General features: G+C 42.1%; 4 long non-coding RNA genes across 4 annotated transcripts; all 4 read right to left on the reverse strand.

The window, feature by feature from the left end:
* Positions 1 to 835: 835 nt before the first annotated feature.
* LOC145658454 (uncharacterized) lies at positions 836 to 1613 on the reverse strand. Its single transcript, XR_014124023.1, has 4 exons — positions 1531 to 1613; positions 1362 to 1439; positions 1110 to 1221; positions 836 to 983 (listed from the first exon to the last, which is right to left on the reverse strand). It is a non-coding gene; the product is annotated as an uncharacterized LOC145658454 (long non-coding RNA).
* A 3567-nt stretch (positions 1614 to 5180) lies between these two features.
* On the reverse strand, positions 5181 to 5961 carry LOC118241179 (uncharacterized). The gene is made up of 4 exons (XR_004775886.2): positions 5865 to 5961; positions 5695 to 5772; positions 5455 to 5554; positions 5181 to 5328 (listed from the first exon to the last, which is right to left on the reverse strand). It is a non-coding gene; the product is annotated as an uncharacterized LOC118241179 (long non-coding RNA).
* Positions 5962 to 12215: 6254 nt separating this feature from the next.
* On the reverse strand, positions 12216 to 12995 carry LOC145658443 (uncharacterized). The gene is made up of 4 exons (XR_014124012.1): positions 12899 to 12995; positions 12730 to 12807; positions 12490 to 12589; positions 12216 to 12363 (listed from the first exon to the last, which is right to left on the reverse strand). It is a non-coding gene; the product is annotated as an uncharacterized LOC145658443 (long non-coding RNA).
* A 3556-nt stretch (positions 12996 to 16551) lies between these two features.
* On the reverse strand, positions 16552 to 17331 carry LOC145658444 (uncharacterized). Its single transcript, XR_014124013.1, has 4 exons — positions 17235 to 17331; positions 17066 to 17143; positions 16826 to 16925; positions 16552 to 16699 (listed from the first exon to the last, which is right to left on the reverse strand). It is a non-coding gene; the product is annotated as an uncharacterized LOC145658444 (long non-coding RNA).
* Between the last annotated feature and the right edge of the window lie 2091 nt (positions 17332 to 19422).

The raw sequence follows: 19422 nt of genomic DNA on the forward strand, positions 1-19422 counted from the left end.
AGCCTAGGCTGCAAATAAAATAAATAATTTTCTGTGTAAGAATACAATGTGAATGCTTTTATATTTTAGCTTTCTCTTGAATGCAGCCTACTATCTCAGCTCCCACGCAGCCAGGACTTTGCAGGCTTGAACTGAAAATCATATGTCACCAGCCCAAGGGAATGGAAGGTCTCTTCTAGAATATCCTTCATCATCTCTGGAAGGTCAGGCAAGACCTCATTGATTGTGGTGTGTAATCATGTTTGCCCCAAGTCAGTCAGTCATTTCTGGAAGATTATTTGTTGTAGTACAACTAAAAGGGGGGGGGGGGGGGAAACAAAACAAAAAAACCTGCCCTTACATTGATCAAGTCAGTGCATATAAACCTCCCCATTTGTTTTGAGAGCTTTCTTACATGGAATGTGTGAATTTTGGCATAGTTTCCACTACAGTGGCCAAGATAATGGGTCCTTTGCCAACACCAATTCAGTGGAATGACTGTGCCCGTTAACAATGTATGATGGTAACAGAATAAGCTACCAAGTAGTTCATGGTAAGGCATTGCAGCCTTGAACTCTCATTGTGAGTACCAGCTCTCCTCTGTGCCAAAAGAAAGCCAGCTTTCTGTACTTCCATTCCAAAATACAGACATATTACACATCTCCCCACTCATTCAAGCTGAATTAACAGTAAATTCGCCTGGCTTTTGGTCCATTTAAGTCAAGATTGGCAGGAATGTAGGCTTCATGTAATCAGGAATTTAAATACTGCTTTTAAAAGATCCAGACCACTCCAGGCAAACTTGTCTTTGGGAAAAGAAAGCAAGTTGACCAGTAGTTTGAGAACATTTATTCAGAAACCATTTGCAGGGTAGACTCAATTGCCAGAGCCTGTGACCATGCAGACCCACATGACAATTCAGATGGCATGTACTGGTGGCCTGCTGCAAGTTCACAGCACAGGGCAATAGCTGCAGAGAACGCCATCCCTTAGACTCACACCACCTGAAAGCAGAACATTCCTTGATGAACCATTTCAAATCCTGGAGGATTACACCCACATGAGTGAGTGGTTTGCTACTACACAGGTTCTCCAAAACAGACTGGAGCACTCCAGTGCTTACACTTTACCTTCAAACACCCTTAGTTCCTCCCTTCACCACTACAGAACGTTCAAAAGCTGAATTGCCACCTTCCTCATCCTGGAGCTGTAGTCTGAGCTGGGGCAGGTCACCATGAGCATCTAAACAGACACGACACAGGTAGCTGCAAGATGTAGACATTAACCCTAGCCAAAATAAGTTGCAGATACAACTACAGTGGTCATCCGAGCCCTGGTAGTTAAATCCCAAAAAGACACCGTAATGTCAAGAGCACTCAAACCTTCGTGGTCTCTGATCACTCGTGATAGCAACAAGCCAGTTTCACCTCGCTGCTGTCGCTCTGCTGGAGAACTTAATACTACAACATGAGATGGGTGGTCAAGTTGATTATCAGGAGAAGTCATCCACTGAAACACATAAGAAAAAAGGAAACACCAAAATACACTTACCAAGACTAAGGACAGCAATCAGGAGCACAAACACAGAGACTCTTGATGCATGCATTAGAGCTAAACAAAAGTTTAGAGAGACTGATAATAAGGAAGACTAGCTATTTCCTTGAATCGAACCGGGCTTTAAATAGCTGAACACAATCCGAGACGAGGTGCCCATCTCACCTGGCCTTCATTAACAATAATGTTAATTTAACAATAGTGTTCAGTTATTGTGTGCGCCAAACAGCGAATCTGCTGTTACGAGCTTGTTCGATGTGACGAATTCTAACGGGGGACAATGTGTAGACATAATACCTTTATGAATTGTTCGTCCTCGATTGCTTTCCTTATGTCGTAGTGCTCCTCTCCTCTGGGAAATGAACGCCAGATTGAAGGAGCGATAAAACGCGATGCCTTAGCACACGGTTGTCACTTTGAAATGACCACTTGTTTATGAAGCGAGGCGCTGATGTAACGATTTCATGGCAGTTTTGTTCAACATAGTTGTTTAACATGTGTTATCAGTTAAAGTGTTGCTGAACACTTTACTAACATGCCGTCAGTGAAAAAAAAACGTTGCTTTAAGATAAACGAAGCAACAGTTCAACCGACAATTCAAAACTGCGGCTGCATTAATGTTATTCCTGAGCGCCATAGTAGGGCTGGAATGAGAGCTTTTGTGATTCTAGGCTATGAAACATTTCCCTGTTAAATGAAGATTTTATTTGCGCAATATACAACAATGTATAACGAATATACCTACGCTAATCGTGAGGCATCAGGAAAATGCACACAATCTAAACAAGACTATAGTTTAGTAAATGATAAATGCTAAAAATAATAGTTGATTGACCACTTCTGAAACGCACGCTGTAGAAAATAAAAAATGTTTTTATGAAGAAAAAACAAAACAAAACCTAGAACCTGTGATTATTGCTGAGATATTCTGACAATACAGTAACCATGTAAACAACTTTACAGAACAATTTATAAATTGTACAGTTTAAAACTAGTGCAATTGACAAAAAAGTGCATTTGGAACCAATAAATCCAATTGCCTTTTTTATGATAAATTAACATGATCACACTGTTAAGAGAATCATTTCAGTAATATTTTTATGCAGGTAGCATATCAAACAGCATTATTTAATTGGCAAATCCTCATTATATGACTCATTTAACTGTTTTTTTTTGTTTGTTTGTTTTTTACATAATGTACTGTCACTTGCTTTTATAATGTACTATTCCTCAACACTAAAGGCAGACTAGGAGCATCTTAGATGACCGTGGACGCATTCAAAGGGAGTGAGCCAAGTGGAGGAGTGCGTGAGCGAGTTGCGGGCGTATTCCGTCCATGTGAGGAATTTGTGCCAGTCAGTTTGTGAGGTACACTACTGGTGGAGGAACCTTCCGACCTCTTGAGTTACCCAGTCGACTGAGGATGGTGACCAGAGGAGAGATTCATAGTTATATTCCTAGTTTACAAAACTGCCTCCAGACTTGATGTAAATTTGGAACCATGATCAGATCTCTTCTGGTAGACCAAATATGCAAAATACATAAGTGAACATGGCTTCTGCGGTTTCCAAGGCAATAGGCAAGTGAGGAAAAGGAATGAGGCGACATGTTAGACAGCTTGTCCACTACCAGCATTATGACCATGTTTCTCTCAGAGGCAGGTAAGTCTGTGATGAAGTCTGTTGCAATGTGGGTCCAGGGGCGATGTGGCGGGGACTGTAGCTTTCCAGCAGGGATAGTGCGATGGGTGCGTGTCTGGGCACAAACTACACAAGACATCATGTAACGCACGCATATCGTGAGGAAGGGAGGGCCACCAAAACGAACGTGGTGCGAGTGATACCCAGATGTCCGTTACATAAGGTCGTATGAGCCCATTCTAGTCATGTTCCTCTGTGGGAAGCTGAAATGTATTGTTTTTCTGGGGGGCATTCCTCTGGGCTAGTGTCATCCTTCAGAGCATTCTCCAGGTCGTCTTGGAAGCGCCAACGTATGGGAGCTAGGAAGCAGCTATTAGGCAGGATGGTCTCTCGATTCGGGTTGGTCTCTCTCTTGTCATAGATCTGTGACAAGGCATCTACCTTTTGATTCTTGGAACCGGGTCTGTAAGACACAGTGAAGTTAAACCGGGAGACCACCTAGCTTGTCTTGGATTGAGTCATCGAGCTGACCGTAGGTACTCTAGGTTTCGATGGTCTGTGTATACCAAGAAGGGGTGTTCAGCCCCTTCTAACCAGTGTCTCCATTGCTCTAGGGCAAGTTTGACTGCGAGAACGGCAGCCCTTGGCTATCACCAGATCAAGTTTAAAAAGATTCTACTGCATCAGTTTTTAATAAATTATATTGAAGTCCTTGTTTTTGGTAGTTGGTGATATTAGGGGTAAGGTTAAATTTGTTCAGCCTCTTCATGAAGTAGATCCTTCACATATTTATTTTGTGTTAGCACCAAGCCAATATCTCCATTTATTCATCCAGCCCAATCAAGTCTCTATTCTGTCTTGCACAGATGGAGGATATTTTGCCACCATCAGTAGAGTTCCTTTGATTTATGCATAAAGTCTTGGACATCATCTCACACACTACAATCCAGATCGCTTCCTTTCTCATTCGTGGTCTAGGTAGGTTTTTTTCCTCTGTCGAATGATCGCATCAATTTGTCTGGGAATGTAGCCCATGGATCATAAAGGTATCCATCCATTCTTTATGAGGGTTTTGGCAGCTGTTGGACGAGGTTGAGAATTAACTTGTAGGTGAAAGTGACTGCAAGAATGCAGGTGGTCCTGGGGAGGCATCAACACAAGTGCTACTGGTTTCAGGAGCCTAGGCTGCAAATAAAATAAATAATTTTCTGTGTAAGTATACAATGTGAATGCTTTTATATTTTAGCTTTCTCTTGAATGCCGCCTACTATCTCAACTCCCACGCAACCAGGACTTTGCAGGCTTGAACAGAAAATCATATGGCGCCAGCCCAAGGGAATGGAAGGTCTCTTCTAGAATATCCTTCATCATCTCTGGAAGGTCAGGCAAGACCTCATTGATTGTGGTGTGTAATCATGTTTGCCCCAAGTCAGTCAGTCATTTCTGGAAGATTGTTTGTTGTAGTACAACTAAAAGGGGGGGGGAAACAAAACAAAAAAACCTGCCCTTACATTGATCAAGTCAGTGCATATAAACCACCCCATTTGTTTTGAGAGCTTTCTTACATGGAATGTGTGAATTTTGGCATAGTTTCCACTACAGTGGCCAAGATAATGGGTCCTTTGCCAACACCAATTCAGTGGAATGACTGTGCCCGTTAACAATGTATGATGGTAACAGAATAAGCTACCAAGTAGTTCATGGTAAGGCATTGCAGCCTTGAACTCTCATTATGAATACCAGCTCTCCTCTGTGCCAAAAGAAAGCCAGCTTTCTGTACTTCCATTCCAAAATACAGACATATTACACATCCACCCCACTCATTCAAGCTGAATTAACAGTAAATTCACCTGTCTTTTGGTCCATTTAAGTCAAGATTGGCAGGAATGTAGGCTTCATGTAATCAGGAATTTAAATACTGCTTTTAAAAGATCCAGACCACTCCAGGCAAACTTGTCTTTGGGAAAAGAAAGCAAGTTGACCAGTAGTTTGAGAACATTTATTCAGAAACCATTTGCAGGGTAGACTCAATTGCCAGAGCCTGTGACCATGCAGACCCACATGACAATTCAGATGGCATGTACTGGTGGCCTGCTGCAAGTTCACAGCACAGGGCAATAGCTGCAGAGAACGCCATCCCTTAGACTCACACCACCTGAAAGCAGAACATTCCTTGATGAACCATTTCAAATCCTGGAGGATTACACCCACATGAGTGAGTGGTTTGCTACTACACAGGTTCTCCAAAACAGACTGGAGCACTCCAGTGCTTACACTTTACCTTCAAACACCCTTAGTTCCTCCCTTCACCACTACAGAACGTTCAAAAGCTGAACTGCCACCTTCCTCATCCTGGAGCTGAAGTAGGTCACCATGAGCATCTAAACAGACACGACACAGGTAGCTGTAAGATGTAGACATTAACCCTAGCCAAAATAAGTTGCAGATACAACTACAGTGGTCATCCGAGCCCTGGTAGTTAAATCCCAAAAAGACACCGTAATGTCAAGAGCACTCAAACCTTCGTGGTCTCTGATCACTCGTGATAGCAACAAGCCAGTTTCACCTCGCTGCTGTCGCTCTGCTGGAGAACTTAATACTACAACATGAGATGGGTGGTCAAGTTGATTATCAGGAGAAGTCATCCACTGAAACACATAAGAAAAAAAGGAAACACCAAAATACACTTACCAAGACTAAGGACAGCAATCAGGAGCACAAACACAGAGACTCTTGATGCATCCATTAGAGCCAAACAAAAGTTTAGAGAGACTGATAATAAGGAAGACTAGCTATTTCCTTGAATCGAACCGGGCTTTAAATAGCTGAACACAATCCGAGACGAGGTGCCCATCTCACCTGGCCTTCATTAACAATAATGTTAATTTAACAATAGTGTTCAGTTATTGTGTGCGCCAAACAGCGAATCTGCTGTTACGAGCTTGTTCGATGTGACGAATTCTAACGGGGGACAATGTGTAGACATAATACCTTTATGAATTGTTCGTCCTCGATTGCTTTCCTTATGTCGTAGTGCTCCTCTCCTCTGGGAAATGAACGCCAGATTGAAGGAGCGATAAAACGCGATGCCTTAGCACACGGTTGTCACTTTGAAATGACCACTTGTTTATGAAGCGAGGCGCTGATGTAACGATTTCATGGCAGTTTTGTTCAACATAGTTGTTTAACATGTGTTATCAGTTAAAGTGTTGCTGAACACTTTACTAACATGCCGTCAGTGAAAAAAAAACGTTGCTTTAAGATAAACGAAGCAACAGTTCAACCGACAATTCAAAACTGCGGCTGCATTAATGTTATTCCTGAGCGCCATAGTAGGGCTGGAATGAGAGCTTTTGTGATTCTAGGCTATGAAACATTTCCCTGTTAAATGAAGATTTTATTTGCGCAATATACAACAATGTATAACGAATATACCTACGCTAATCGTGAGGCATCAGGAAAATGCACACAATCTAAACAAGACTATAGTTTAGTAAATGATAAATGCTAAAAATAATAGTTGATTGACCACTTCTGAAACGCACGCTGTAGAAAATAAAAAATGTTGTTTTTATGAAGAAAAAACAAAACAAAACCTAGAACCTGTGATTATTGCTGAGATATTCTGACAATACAGTAACCATGTAAACAACTTTACAGAACAATTTATAAATTGTACAGTTTAAAACTAGTGCAATTGACAAAAAAGTGCATTTGGAACCAATAAATCCAATTGCCTTTTTTATGATAAATTAACATGATCACACTGTTAAGAGAATCATTTCAGTAATATTTCTATGCAGGTAGCATATCAAACAGCATTATTTAATTGGCAAATCCTCATTATATGACTCATTTAACTGTTTTTTTTTGTTTGTTTGTTTTTTACATAATGTACTGTCACTTGCTTTTATAATGTACTATTCCTCAACACTAAAGGCAGACTAGGAGCATCTTAGATGACCGTGGACGCATTCAAAGGGAGTGAGCCAAGTGGAGGAGTGCGTGAGCGAGTTGCGGGCGTATTCCGTCCATGTGAGGAATTTGTGCCAGTCAGTTTGTGAGGTACACTACTGGTGGAGGAACCTTCCGACCTCTTGAGTTACCCAGTCGACTGAGGATGGTGACCAGAGGAGAGATTCATAGTTATATTCCTAGTTTACAAAACTGCCTCCAGACTTGATGTAAATTTGGAACCATGATCAGATCTCTTCTGGTAGACCAAATATGCAAAATACATAAGTGAACATGGCTTCTGCGGTTTCCAAGGCAATAGGCAAGTGAGGAAAAGGAATGAGGCGACATGTTAGACAGCTTGTCCACTACCAGCATTATGACCATGTTTCTCTCAGAGGCAGGTAAGTCTGTGATGAAGTCTGTTGCAATGTGGGTCCAGGGGCGATGTGGCGGGGACTGTAGCTTTCCAGCAGGGATAGTGCGATGGGTGCGTGTCTGGGCACAAACTACACAAGACATCATGTAACGCACGCATATCGTGAGGAAGGGAGGGCCACCAAAACGTACGTGGTGCGAGTGATACCCAGATGTCCGTTACATAAGGTCGTATGAGCCCATTCTAGTCATGTTCCTCTGTGGGAAGCTGAAATGTATTGTTTTTCTGGGGGGCATTCCTCTGGGCTAGTGTCATCCTTCAGAGCATTCTCCAGGTCGTCTTGGAAGCGCCAACGTATGGGAGCTAGGAAGCAGCTATTAGGCAGGATGGTCTCTCGATTCGGGTTGGTCTCTCTCTTGTCATAGATCTGTGACAAGGCATCTACCTTTTGATTCTTGGAACCGGGTCTGTAAGACACAGTGAAGTTAAACCGGGAGACCACCTAGCTTGTCTTGGATTGAGTCATCGAGCTGACCGTAGGTACTCTAGGTTTCGATGGTCTGTGTATACCAAGAAGGGGTGTTCAGCCCCTTCTAACCAGTGTCTCCATTGCTCTAGGGCAAGTTTGACTGCGAGAATGGCGGCCCTTGGCTATCACCACATCAAGTTTAAAAAGATTCTACTGCCTCAGTTTTTAATAAATTATATTGAAGTCCTTGTTTTTGGTAGTTGGTGATATTAGGGGTAAGGTTAAATTCGTTCAGCCTCTTCATGAAGTAGATCCTTCACATATTTATTTTGTGTTAGCACCAAGCCAATATCTCCATTTATTCATCCAACCCAATCATGTCTCTATTCTGTCTTACACAGATGGAGATTATTTTGCCACCATCAGTAGAGTTCCTTTGATTTATGCATAAAGTCTTGGACATCATCTCACACACTACAATCCAGATCGCTTTCTTTCTCATTCGTGGTCTAGGTAGGTTTTTTTCCTCTGTCGAATGATCGCGTCAATTTGTCTGGGAATGTAGCCCATGGATCATAAAGGTATCCATCCATTCTGTATGAGGGTTTTGGCTGCTGTTGGACGAGGTTGAGAATTAACTTGTAGGTGAAAGTGACTGCAAGAATGCAGGTGGTCCTGGGGAGGCATCAACAGAAGTGCTACTGGTTTCAGGAGCCTAGGCTGCAAATAAAATAAATAATTTTCTGTGTAAGAATACAATGTGAATGCTTTTATATTTTAGCTTTCTCTTGAATGCAGCCTACTATCTCAGCTCCCACGCAGCCAGGACTTTGCAGGCTTGAACTGAAAATGATATGTCGCCAGCCCAAGGGAATGGAAGGTCTCTTCTAGAATATCCTTCATCATCTCTGGAAGGTCAGGCAAGACCTCATTGATTGTGGTGTGTAATCATGTTTGCCCCAAGTCAGTCAGTCATTTCTGGAAGATTGTTTGTTGTAGTACAACTAAAAGTGTGGGGGAAACAAAACAAAAAAACCTGCCCTTACATTGATCAAGTCAGTGCATATAAACCACCCCATTTGTTTTGAGAGCTTTCTTACATGGAATGTGTGAATTTTGGCATAGTTTCCACTACAGTGGCCAAGATAATGGGTCCTTTGCCAACACACCAATTCAGTGGCATGACTGTGCCCGTTAACAATGTATGATGGTAACAGAATAAGCTACCAAGTAGTTCATGGTAAGGCATTGCAGCCTTGAACTCTCATTGTGAATACCAGCTCTCCTCTGTGCCAAAAGAAAGCCAAATGTATAACGAATATGCCTACGCTAATCGTGAGGCATCAGGAAAATGCACACAATCTAAATAAGACTATAGTTTAGTAAATGATAAATGCTAAAAATAATAGTTGATTGACCACTTCTGAAACGCACGCTGTAGAAAATAAAAAATGTTGTTTTTACGAAGAAAAAACAAAACACAACCTAGAACCTGTGATTTTTGCTGAGATATTCTGACAATACAGTAACCATGTAAACAACTTTACAGAACAATTTATAAATTGTACAGTTTAAAACTAGTGCAATTGACAAAAAAGTGCCTTTGGAACCAATGAATCCAATTGCCTTTTTTATGATAAATTAACATGATCACACTGTTAAGAGAATCATTTCAGTAATATTTCTATGCAGTTGGCATATCAAACAGCATTATTTAATTGTCAAATCCTCATTATATGACTAATTTAACTGTTTTTTTTGTTTGTTTGTTTGTTTGTTTTTTAAATAATGTACAGTCACTTGCTTTTATAATGTACTATTCCTCAACACTACAGGCAGACTAGGAGCATCTTAGATGACCGTGGATGCATTCAAAGGGAGTGAGCCAAGTGGAGGAGTGCCTGAGCGAGTTGCGGGCGTATTCCGCCCATGTGAGGAATTTGTGCCAGTCAGTTTGTGAGGTACACTACTGGTGGAGGAACCTTCCGACCTCTTGAGTTACCCAGTCGACTGGGGATGATGACCAGAGGAGCGATTCATAGTTATATTCCTAGTTTACAAAACTGCCTCCAGACTTGATGTAAATTTGGAACCATGATCAGATCTCTTCTGGTAGACCAAATATGCAAAATACATAAGTGAACATGGCTTCTGCGGTTTCCAAGGCCATAGGCAAGTGAGGAAAAGGAATGAGGCGACATGTTAGACAGCTTGTCCACTACCAGCATTATGACCATGTTTCTCTCAGAGGCAGGTAAGTCTGTGATGAAGTCTGTTGCAATGTGGGTCCAGGGGCGATGTGGCAGGGACTGTAGCTTTCCAGCAGGGATAGTGCGATGGGTGCGTGACTGGGCACAGACTACACAAGACATCATGTAAAGCACGCATATCGTGAGGAAGGGAGGGCCACCAAAACTTACGTGGTGCGAGTGATACCCAGATGTCCGTTACATAAGGTCGTATGAGCCCATTCTAGTAATGTTCCTCTGTGGGAAGCTGAAATGTATTGTTTTTCTGGGGGGCATTCCTCTGGGCTAGGGTCATCCTTCAGAGCATTCTCCAGGTCGTCTTGGAAGCGCCAACGTATGGGAGCTAGGAAGCAGCTATTAGGCAGGATGGTCTCTCGATTCGGGTTGGTCTCTCTCTTGTCATAGATCTGTGACAAGGCATCTACCTTTTGATTCTTGGAACCGGGTCTGTAAGACACAGTGAAGTTAAACCGGGAGACCACCTAGCTTGTCTTGGATTGAGTCATCGAGCTGACCGTAGGTACTCTAGGTTTCGATGGTCTGTGTATACCAAGAAGGGGTGTTCAGCCCCTTCTAACCAGTGTCTCCATTGCTCTAGGGCAAGTTTGACTGCGAGAACGGCAGCCCTTGGCTATCACCAGATCAAGTTTAAAAAGATTCTACTGCATCAGTTTTTAATAAATTATATTGAAGTCCTTGTTTTTGGTAGTTGGTGATATTAGGGGTAAGGTTAAATTTGTTCAGCCTCTTCATGAAGTAGATCCTTCACATATTTATTTTGTGTTAGCACCAAGCCAATATCTCCATTTATTCATCCAGCCCAATCAAGTCTCTATTCTGTCTTGCACAGATGGAGGATATTTTGCCACTATCAGTAGAGTTCCTTTGATTTATGCATAAAGTCTTGGACATCATCTCACACACTACAATCCAGATCGCTTTCTTTCTCATTCGTGGTCTAGGTAGGTTTTTTTCCTCTGTCGAATGATCGCATCAATTTGTCTGGGAATGTAGCCCATGGATCATAAAGGTATCCATCCATTCTTTATGAGGGTTTTGGCAGCTGTTGGACGAGGTTGAGAATTAACTTGTAGGTGAAAGTGACTGCAAGAATGCAGGTGGTCCTGGGGAGGCATCAACACAAGTGCTACTGGTTTCAGGAGCCTAGGCTGCAAATAAAATAAATAATTTTCTGTGTAAGTATACAATGTGAATGCTTTTATATTTTAGCTTTCTCTTGAATGCCGCCTACTATCTCAACTCCCACGCAACCAGGACTTTGCAGGCTTGAACAGAAAATCATATGGCGCCAGCCCAAGGGAATGGAAGGTCTCTTCTAGAATATCCTTCATCATCTCTGGAAGGTCAGGCAAGACCTCATTGATTTGGGGCAAACATGATTACACACCACAGTCAGTCAGTCATTTCTGGAAGATTGTTTGTTGTAGTACAACTAAAAGGGGGGGGGAAACAAAACAAAAAAACCTGCCCTTACATTGATCAAGTCAGTGCATATAAGCCACCCCATTTGTTTTGAGAGCTTTCTTACATGGAATGTGTGAATTTTGGCATAGTTTCCACTACAGTGGCCAAGATAATGGGTCCTTTGCCAACACCAATTCAGTGGAATGACTGTGCCCGTTAACAATGTATGATGGTAACAGAATAAGCTACCAAGTAGTTCATGGTAAGGCATTGCAGCCTTGAACTCTCATTATGAATACCAGCTCTCCTCTGTGCCAAAAGAAAGCCAGCTTTCTGTACTTCCATTCCAAAATACAGACATATTACACATCCACCCCACTCATTCAAGCTGAATTAACAGTAAATTCACCTGTCTTTTGGTCCATTTAAGTCAAGATTGGCAGGAATGTAGGCTTCATGTAATCAGGAATTTAAATACTGCTTTTAAAAGATCCAGACCACTCCAGGCAAACTTGTCTTTGGGAAAAGAAAGCAAGTTGACCAGTAGTTTGAGAACATTTATTCAGAAACCATTTGCAGGGTAGACTCAATTGCCAGAGCCTGTGACCATGCAGACCCACATGACAATTCAGATGGCATGTACTGGTGGCCTGCTGCAAGTTCACAGCACAGGGCAATAGCTGCAGAGAACGCCATCCCTTAGACTCACACCACCTGAAAGCAGAACATTCCTTGATGAACCATTTCAAATCCTGGAGGATTACACCCACATGAGTGAGTGGTTTGCTACTACACAGGTTCTCCAAAACAGACTGGAGCACTCCAGTGCTTACACTTTACCTTCAAACACCCTTAGTTCCTCCCTTCACCACTACAGAACGTTCAAAAGCTGAACTGCCACCTTCCTCATCCTGGAGCTGAAGTAGGTCACCATGAGCATCTAAACAGACACGACACAGGTAGCTGTAAGATGTAGACATTAACCCTAGCCAAAATAAGTTGCAGATACAACTACAGTGGTCATCCGAGCCCTGGTAGTTAAATCCCAAAAAGACACCGTAATGTCAAGAGCACTCAAACCTTCGTGGTCTCTGATCACTCGTGATAGCAACAAGCCAGTTTCACCTCGCTGCTGTCGCTCTGCTGGAGAACTTAATACTACAACATGAGATGGGTGGTCAAGTTGATTATCAGGAGAAGTCATCCACTGAAACACATAAGAAAAAAGGAAACACCAAAATACACTTACCAAGACTAAGGACAGCAATCAGGAGCACAAACACAGAGACTCTTGATGCATCCATTAGAGCCAAACAAAAGTTTAGAGAGACTGATAATAAGGAAGACTAGCTATTTCCTTGAATCGAACCGGGCTTTAAATAGCTGAACACAATCCGAGACGAGGTGCCCATCTCACCTGGCCTTCATTAACAATAATGTTAATTTAACAATAGTGTTCAGTTATTGTGTGCGCCAAACAGCGAATCTGCTGTTACGAGCTTGTTCGATGTGACGAATTCTAACGGGGGACAATGTGTAGATATAATACCTTTATGAATTGTTCGTCCTCGATTGCTTTCCTTATGTCGTAGTGCTCCTCTCCTCTGGGAAATGAACGCCAGATTGAAGGAGCGATAAAACGCGATGCCTTAGCACACGGTTGTCACTTTGAAATGACCACTTGTTTATGAAGCGAGGCGCTGATGTAACGATTTCATGGCAGTTTTGTTCAACATAGTTGTTTAACATGTGTTATCAGTTAAAGTGTTGCTGAACACTTTACTAACATGCCGTCAGTGAAAAAAAAACGTTGCTTTAAGATAAACGAAGCAACAGTTCAACCGACAATTCAAAACTGCGGCTGCATTAATGTTATTCCTGAGCGCCATAGTAGGGCTGGAATGAGAGCTTTTGTGATTCTAGGCTATGAAACATTTCCCTGTTAAATGAAGATTTTATTTGCGCAATATACAACAATGTATAACGAATATACCTACGCTAATCGTGAGGCATCAGGAAAATGCACACAATCTAAACAAGACTATAGTTTAGTAAATGATAAATGCTAAAAATAATAGTTGATTGACCACTTCTGAAACGCACGCTGTAGAAAATAAAAAATGTTGTTTTTATGAAGAAAAAACAAAACAAAACCTAGAACCTGTGATTATTGCTGAGATATTCTGACAATACAGTAACCATGTAAACAACTTTACAGAACAATTTATAAATTGTACAGTTTAAAACTAGTGCAATTGACAAAAAAGTGCATTTGGAACCAATAAATCCAATTGCCTTTTTTATGATAAATTAACATGATCACACTGTTAAGAGAATCATTTCAGTAATATTTCTATGCAGGTAGCATATCAAACAGCATTATTTAATTGGCAAATCCTCATTATATGACTCATTTAACTGTTTTTTTTTGTTTGTTTGTTTTTTACATAATGTACTGTCACTTGCTTTTATAATGTACTATTCCTCAACACTAAAGGCAGACTAGGAGCATCTTAGATGACCGTGGACGCATTCAAAGGGAGTGAGCCAAGTGGAGGAGTGCGTGAGCGAGTTGCGGGCGTATTCCGTCCATGTGAGGAATTTGTGCCAGTCAGTTTGTGAGGTACACTACTGGTGGAGGAACCTTCCGACCTCTTGAGTTACCCAGTCGACTGAGGATGGTGACCAGAGGAGAGATTCATAGTTATATTCCTAGTTTACAAAACTGCCTCCAGACTTGATGTAAATTTGGAACCATGATCAGATCTCTTCTGGTAGACCAAATATGCAAAATACATAAGTGAACATGGCTTCTGCGGTTTCCAAGGCAATAGGCAAGTGAGGAAAAGGAATGAGGCGACATGTTAGACAGCTTGTCCACTACCAGCATTATGACCATGTTTCTCTCAGAGGCAGGTAAGTCTGTGATGAAGTCTGTTGCAATGTGGGTCCAGGGGCGATGTGGCGGGGACTGTAGCTTTCCAGCAGGGATAGTGCGATGGGTGCGTGTCTGGGCACAAACTACACAAGACATCATGTAACGCACGCATATCGTGAGGAAGGGAGGGCCACCAAAACGTACGTGGTGCGAGTGATACCCAGATGTCCGTTACATAAGGTCGTATGAGCCCATTCTAGTCATGTTCCTCTGTGGGAAGCTGAAATGTATTGTTTTTCTGGGGGGCATTCCTCTGGGCTAGTGTCATCCTTCAGAGCATTCTCCAGGTCGTCTTGGAAGCGCCAACGTATGGGAGCTAGGAAGCAGCTATTAGGCAGGATGGTCTCTCGATTCGGGTTGGTCTCTCTCTTGTCATAGATCTGTGACAAGGCATCTACCTTTTGATTCTTGGAACCGGGTCTGTAAGACACAGTGAAGTTAAACCGGGAGACCACCTAGCTTGTCTTGGATTGAGTCATCGAGCTGACCGTAGGTACTCTAGGTTTCGATGGTCTGTGTATACCAAGAAGGGGTGTTCAGCCCCTTCTAACCAGTGTCTCCATTGCTCTAGGGCAAGTTTGACTGCGAGAATGGCGGCCCTTGGCTATCACCACATCAAGTTTAAAAAGATTCTACTGCCTCAGTTTTTAATAAATTATATTGAAGTCCTTGTTTTTGGTAGTTGGTGATATTAGGGGTAAGGTTAAATTCGTTCAGCCTCTTCATGAAGTAGATCCTTCACATATTTATTTTGTGTTAGCACCAAGCCAATATCTCCATTTATTCATCCAACCCAATCATGTCTCTATTCTGTCTTACACAGATGGAGATTATTTTGCCACCATCAGTAGAGTTCCTTTGATTTATGCATAAAGTCTTGGACATCATCTCACACACTACAATCCAGATCGCTTTCTTTCTCATTCGTGGTCTAGGTAGGTTTTTTTCCTCTGTCGAATGATCGCGTCAATTTGTCTGGGAATGTAGCCCATGGATCATAAAGGTATCCATCCATTCTTTATGAGGGTTTTGGCAGCTGTTGGACGAGGTTGAGAATTAACTTGTAGGTGAAAGTGACTGCAAGAATGCAGGTGGTCCTGGGGAGGCATCAACACAAGTGCTACTGGTTTCAGGAGCCTAGGCTGCAAATAAAATAAATAATTTTCTGTGTAAGTATACAATGTGAATGCTTTTATATTTTAGCTTTCTCTTGAATGCCGCCTACTATCTCAACTCCCACGCAACCAGGACTTTGCAGGCTTGAACAGAAAATCATATGGCGCCAGCCCAAGGGAATGGAAGGTCTCTTCTAGAATATCCTTCATCATCTCTGGAAGGTCAGGCAAGACCTCATTGATTTGGGGCAAACATGATTACACACCACAGTCAGTCAGTCATTTCTGGAAGATTGTTTGTTGTAGTACAACTAAAAGGGGGGGGGAAACAAAACAAAAAAACCTGCCCTTACATTGATCAAGTCAGTGCATATAAGCCACCCCATTTGTTTTGAGAGCTTTCTTACATGGAATGTGTGAATTTTGGCATAGTTTCCACTACAGTGGCCAAGATAATGGGTCCTTTGCCAACACCAATTCAGTGGAATGACTGTGCCCGTTAACAATGTATGATGGTAACAGAATAAGCTACCAAGTAGTTCATGGTAAGGCATTGCAGCCTTGAACTCTCATTATGAATACCAGCTCTCCTCTGTGCCAAAAGAAAGCCAGCTTTCTGTACTTCCATTCCAAAATACAGACATATTACACATCCACCCCACTCATTCAAGCTGAATTAACAGTAAATTCACCTGTCTTTTGGTCCATTTAAGTCAAGATTGGCAGGAATGTAGGCTTCATGTAATCAGGAATTTAAATACTGCTTTTAAAAGATCCAGACCACTCCAGGCAAACTTGTCTTTGGGAAAAGAAAGCAAGTTGACCAGTAGTTTGAGAACATTTATTCAGAAACCATTTGCAGGGTAGACTCAATTGCCAGAGCCTGTGACCATGCAGACCCACATGACAATTCAGATGGCATGTACTGGTGGCCTGCTGCAAGTTCACAGCACAGGGCAATAGCTGCAGAGAACGCCATCCCTTAGACTCACACCACCTGAAAGCAGAACATTCCTTGATGAACCATTTCAAATCCTGGAGGATTACACCCACATGAGTGAGTGGTTTGCTACTACACAGGTTCTCCAAAACAGACTGGAGCACTCCAGTGCTTACACTTTACCTTCAAACACCCTTAGTTCCTCCCTTCACCACTACAGAACGTTCAAAAGCTGAACTGCCACCTTCCTCATCCTGGAGCTGAAGTAGGTCACCATGAGCATCTAAACAGACACGACACAGGTAGCTGTAAGATGTAGACATTAACCCTAGCCAAAATAAGTTGCAGATACAACTACAGTGGTCATCCGAGCCCTGGTAGTTAAATCCCAAAAAGACACCGTAATGTCAAGAGCACTCAAACCTTCGTGGTCTCTGATCACTCGTGATAGCAACAAGCCAGTTTCACCTCGCTGCTGTCGCTCTGCTGGAGAACTTAATACTACAACATGAGATGGGTGGTCAAGTTGATTATCAGGAGAAGTCATCCACTGAAACACATAAGAAAAAAGGAAACACCAAAATACACTTACCAAGACTAAGGACAGCAATCAGGAGCACAAACACAGAGACTCTTGATGCATCCATTAGAGCCAAACAAAAGTTTAGAGAGACTGATAATAAGGAAGACTAGCTATTTCCTTGAATCGAACCGGGCTTTAAATAGCTGAACACAATCCGAGACGAGGTGCCCATCTCACCTGGCCTTCATTAACAATAATGTTAATTTAACAATAGTGTTCAGTTATTGTGTGCGCCAAACAGCGAATCTGCTGTTACGAGCTTGTTCGATGTGACGAATTCTAACGGGGGACAATGTGTAGATATAATACCTTTATGAATTGTTCGTCCTCGATTGCTTTCCTTATGTCGTAGTGCTCCTCTCCTCTGGGAAATGAACGCCAGATTGAAGGAGCGATAAAACGCGATGCCTTAGCACACGGTTGTCACTTTGAAATGACCACTTGTTTATGAAGCGAGGCGCTGATGTAACGATTTCATGGCAGTTTTGTTCAACATAGTTGTTTAACATGTGTTATCAGTTAAAGTGTTGCTGAACACTTTACTAACATGCCGTCAGTGAAAAAAAAACGTTGCTTTAAGATAAACGAAGCAACAGTTCAACCGACAATTCAAAACTGCGGCTGCATTAATGTTATTCCTGAGCGCCATAGTAGGGCTGGAATGAGAGCTTTTGTGATTCTAGGCTATGAAACATTTCCCTGTTAAATGAAGATTTTATTTGCGCAATATACAACAATGTATAACGAATATACCTACGCTAATCGTGAGGCATCAGGAAAATGCACACAATCTAAACAAGACTATAGTTTAGTAAATGATAAATGCTAAAAATAATAGTTGATTGACCACTTCTGAAACGCACGCTGTAGAAAATAAAAAATGTTGTTTTTATGAAGAAAAAACAAAACAAAACCTAGAACCTGTGATTATTGCTGAGATATTCTGACAATACAGTAACCATGTAAACAACTTTACAGAACAATTTATAAATTGTACAGTTTAAAACTAGTGCAATTGACAAAAAAGTGCATTTGGAACCAATAAATCCAATTGCCTTTTTTATGATAAATTAACATGATCACACTGTTAAGAGAATCATTTCAGTAATATTTCTATGCAGGTAGCATATCAAACAGCATTATTTAATTGGCAAATCCTCATTATATGACTCATTTAACTGTTTTTTTTTGTTTGTTTGTTTTTTACATAATGTACTGTCACTTGCTTTTATAATGTACTATTCCTCAACACTAAAGGCAGACTAGGAGCATCTTAGATGACCGTGGACGCATTCAAAGGGAGTGAGCCAAGTGGAGGAGTGCGTGAGCGAGTTGCGGGCGTATTCCGTCCATGTGAGGAATTTGTGCCAGTCAGTTTGTGAGGTACACTACTGGTGGAGGAACCTTCCGACCTCTTGAGTTACCCAGTCGACTGAGGATGGTGACCAGAGGAGAGATTCATAGTTATATTCCTAGTTTACAAAACTGCCTCCAGACTTGATGTAAATTTGGAACCATGATCAGATCTCTTCTGGTAGACCAAATATGCAAAATACATAAGTGAACATGGCTTCTGCGGTTTCCAAGGCAATAGGCAAGTGAGGAAAAGGAATGAGGCGACATGTTAGACAGCTTGTCCACTACCAGCATTATGACCATGTTTCTCTCAGAGGCAGGTAAGTCTGTGATGAAGTCTGTTGCAATGTGGGTCCAGGGGCGATGTGGCGGGGACTGTAGCTTTCCAGCAGGGATAGTGCGATGGGTGCGTGTCTGGGCACAAACTACACAAGACATCATGTAACGCACGCATATCGTGAGGAAGGGAGGGCCACCAAAACGTACGTGGTGCGAGTGATACCCAGATGTCCGTTACATAAGGTCGTATGAGCCCATTCTAGTCATGTTCCTCTGTGGGAAGCTGAAATGTATTGTTTTTCTGGGGGGCATTCCTCTGGGCTAGTGTCATCCTTCAGAGCATTCTCCAGGTCGTCTTGGAAGCGCCAACGTATGGGAGCTAGGAAGCAGCTATTAGGCAGGATGGTCTCTCGATTCGGGTTGGTCTCTCTCTTGTCATAGATCTGTGACAAGGCATCTACCTTTTGATTCTTGGAACCGGGTCTGTAAGACACAGTGAAGTTAAACCGGGAGACCACCTAGCTTGTCTTGGATTGAGTCATCGAGCTGACCGTAGGTACTC

Source organism: Electrophorus electricus, chromosome 6, assembly GCF_041902795.1.
Source record: "Electrophorus electricus isolate QZ-2024a chromosome 6, ASM4190279v1, whole genome shotgun sequence".
Taxonomy (NCBI): domain Eukaryota; kingdom Metazoa; phylum Chordata; class Actinopteri; order Gymnotiformes; family Gymnotidae; genus Electrophorus; species Electrophorus electricus.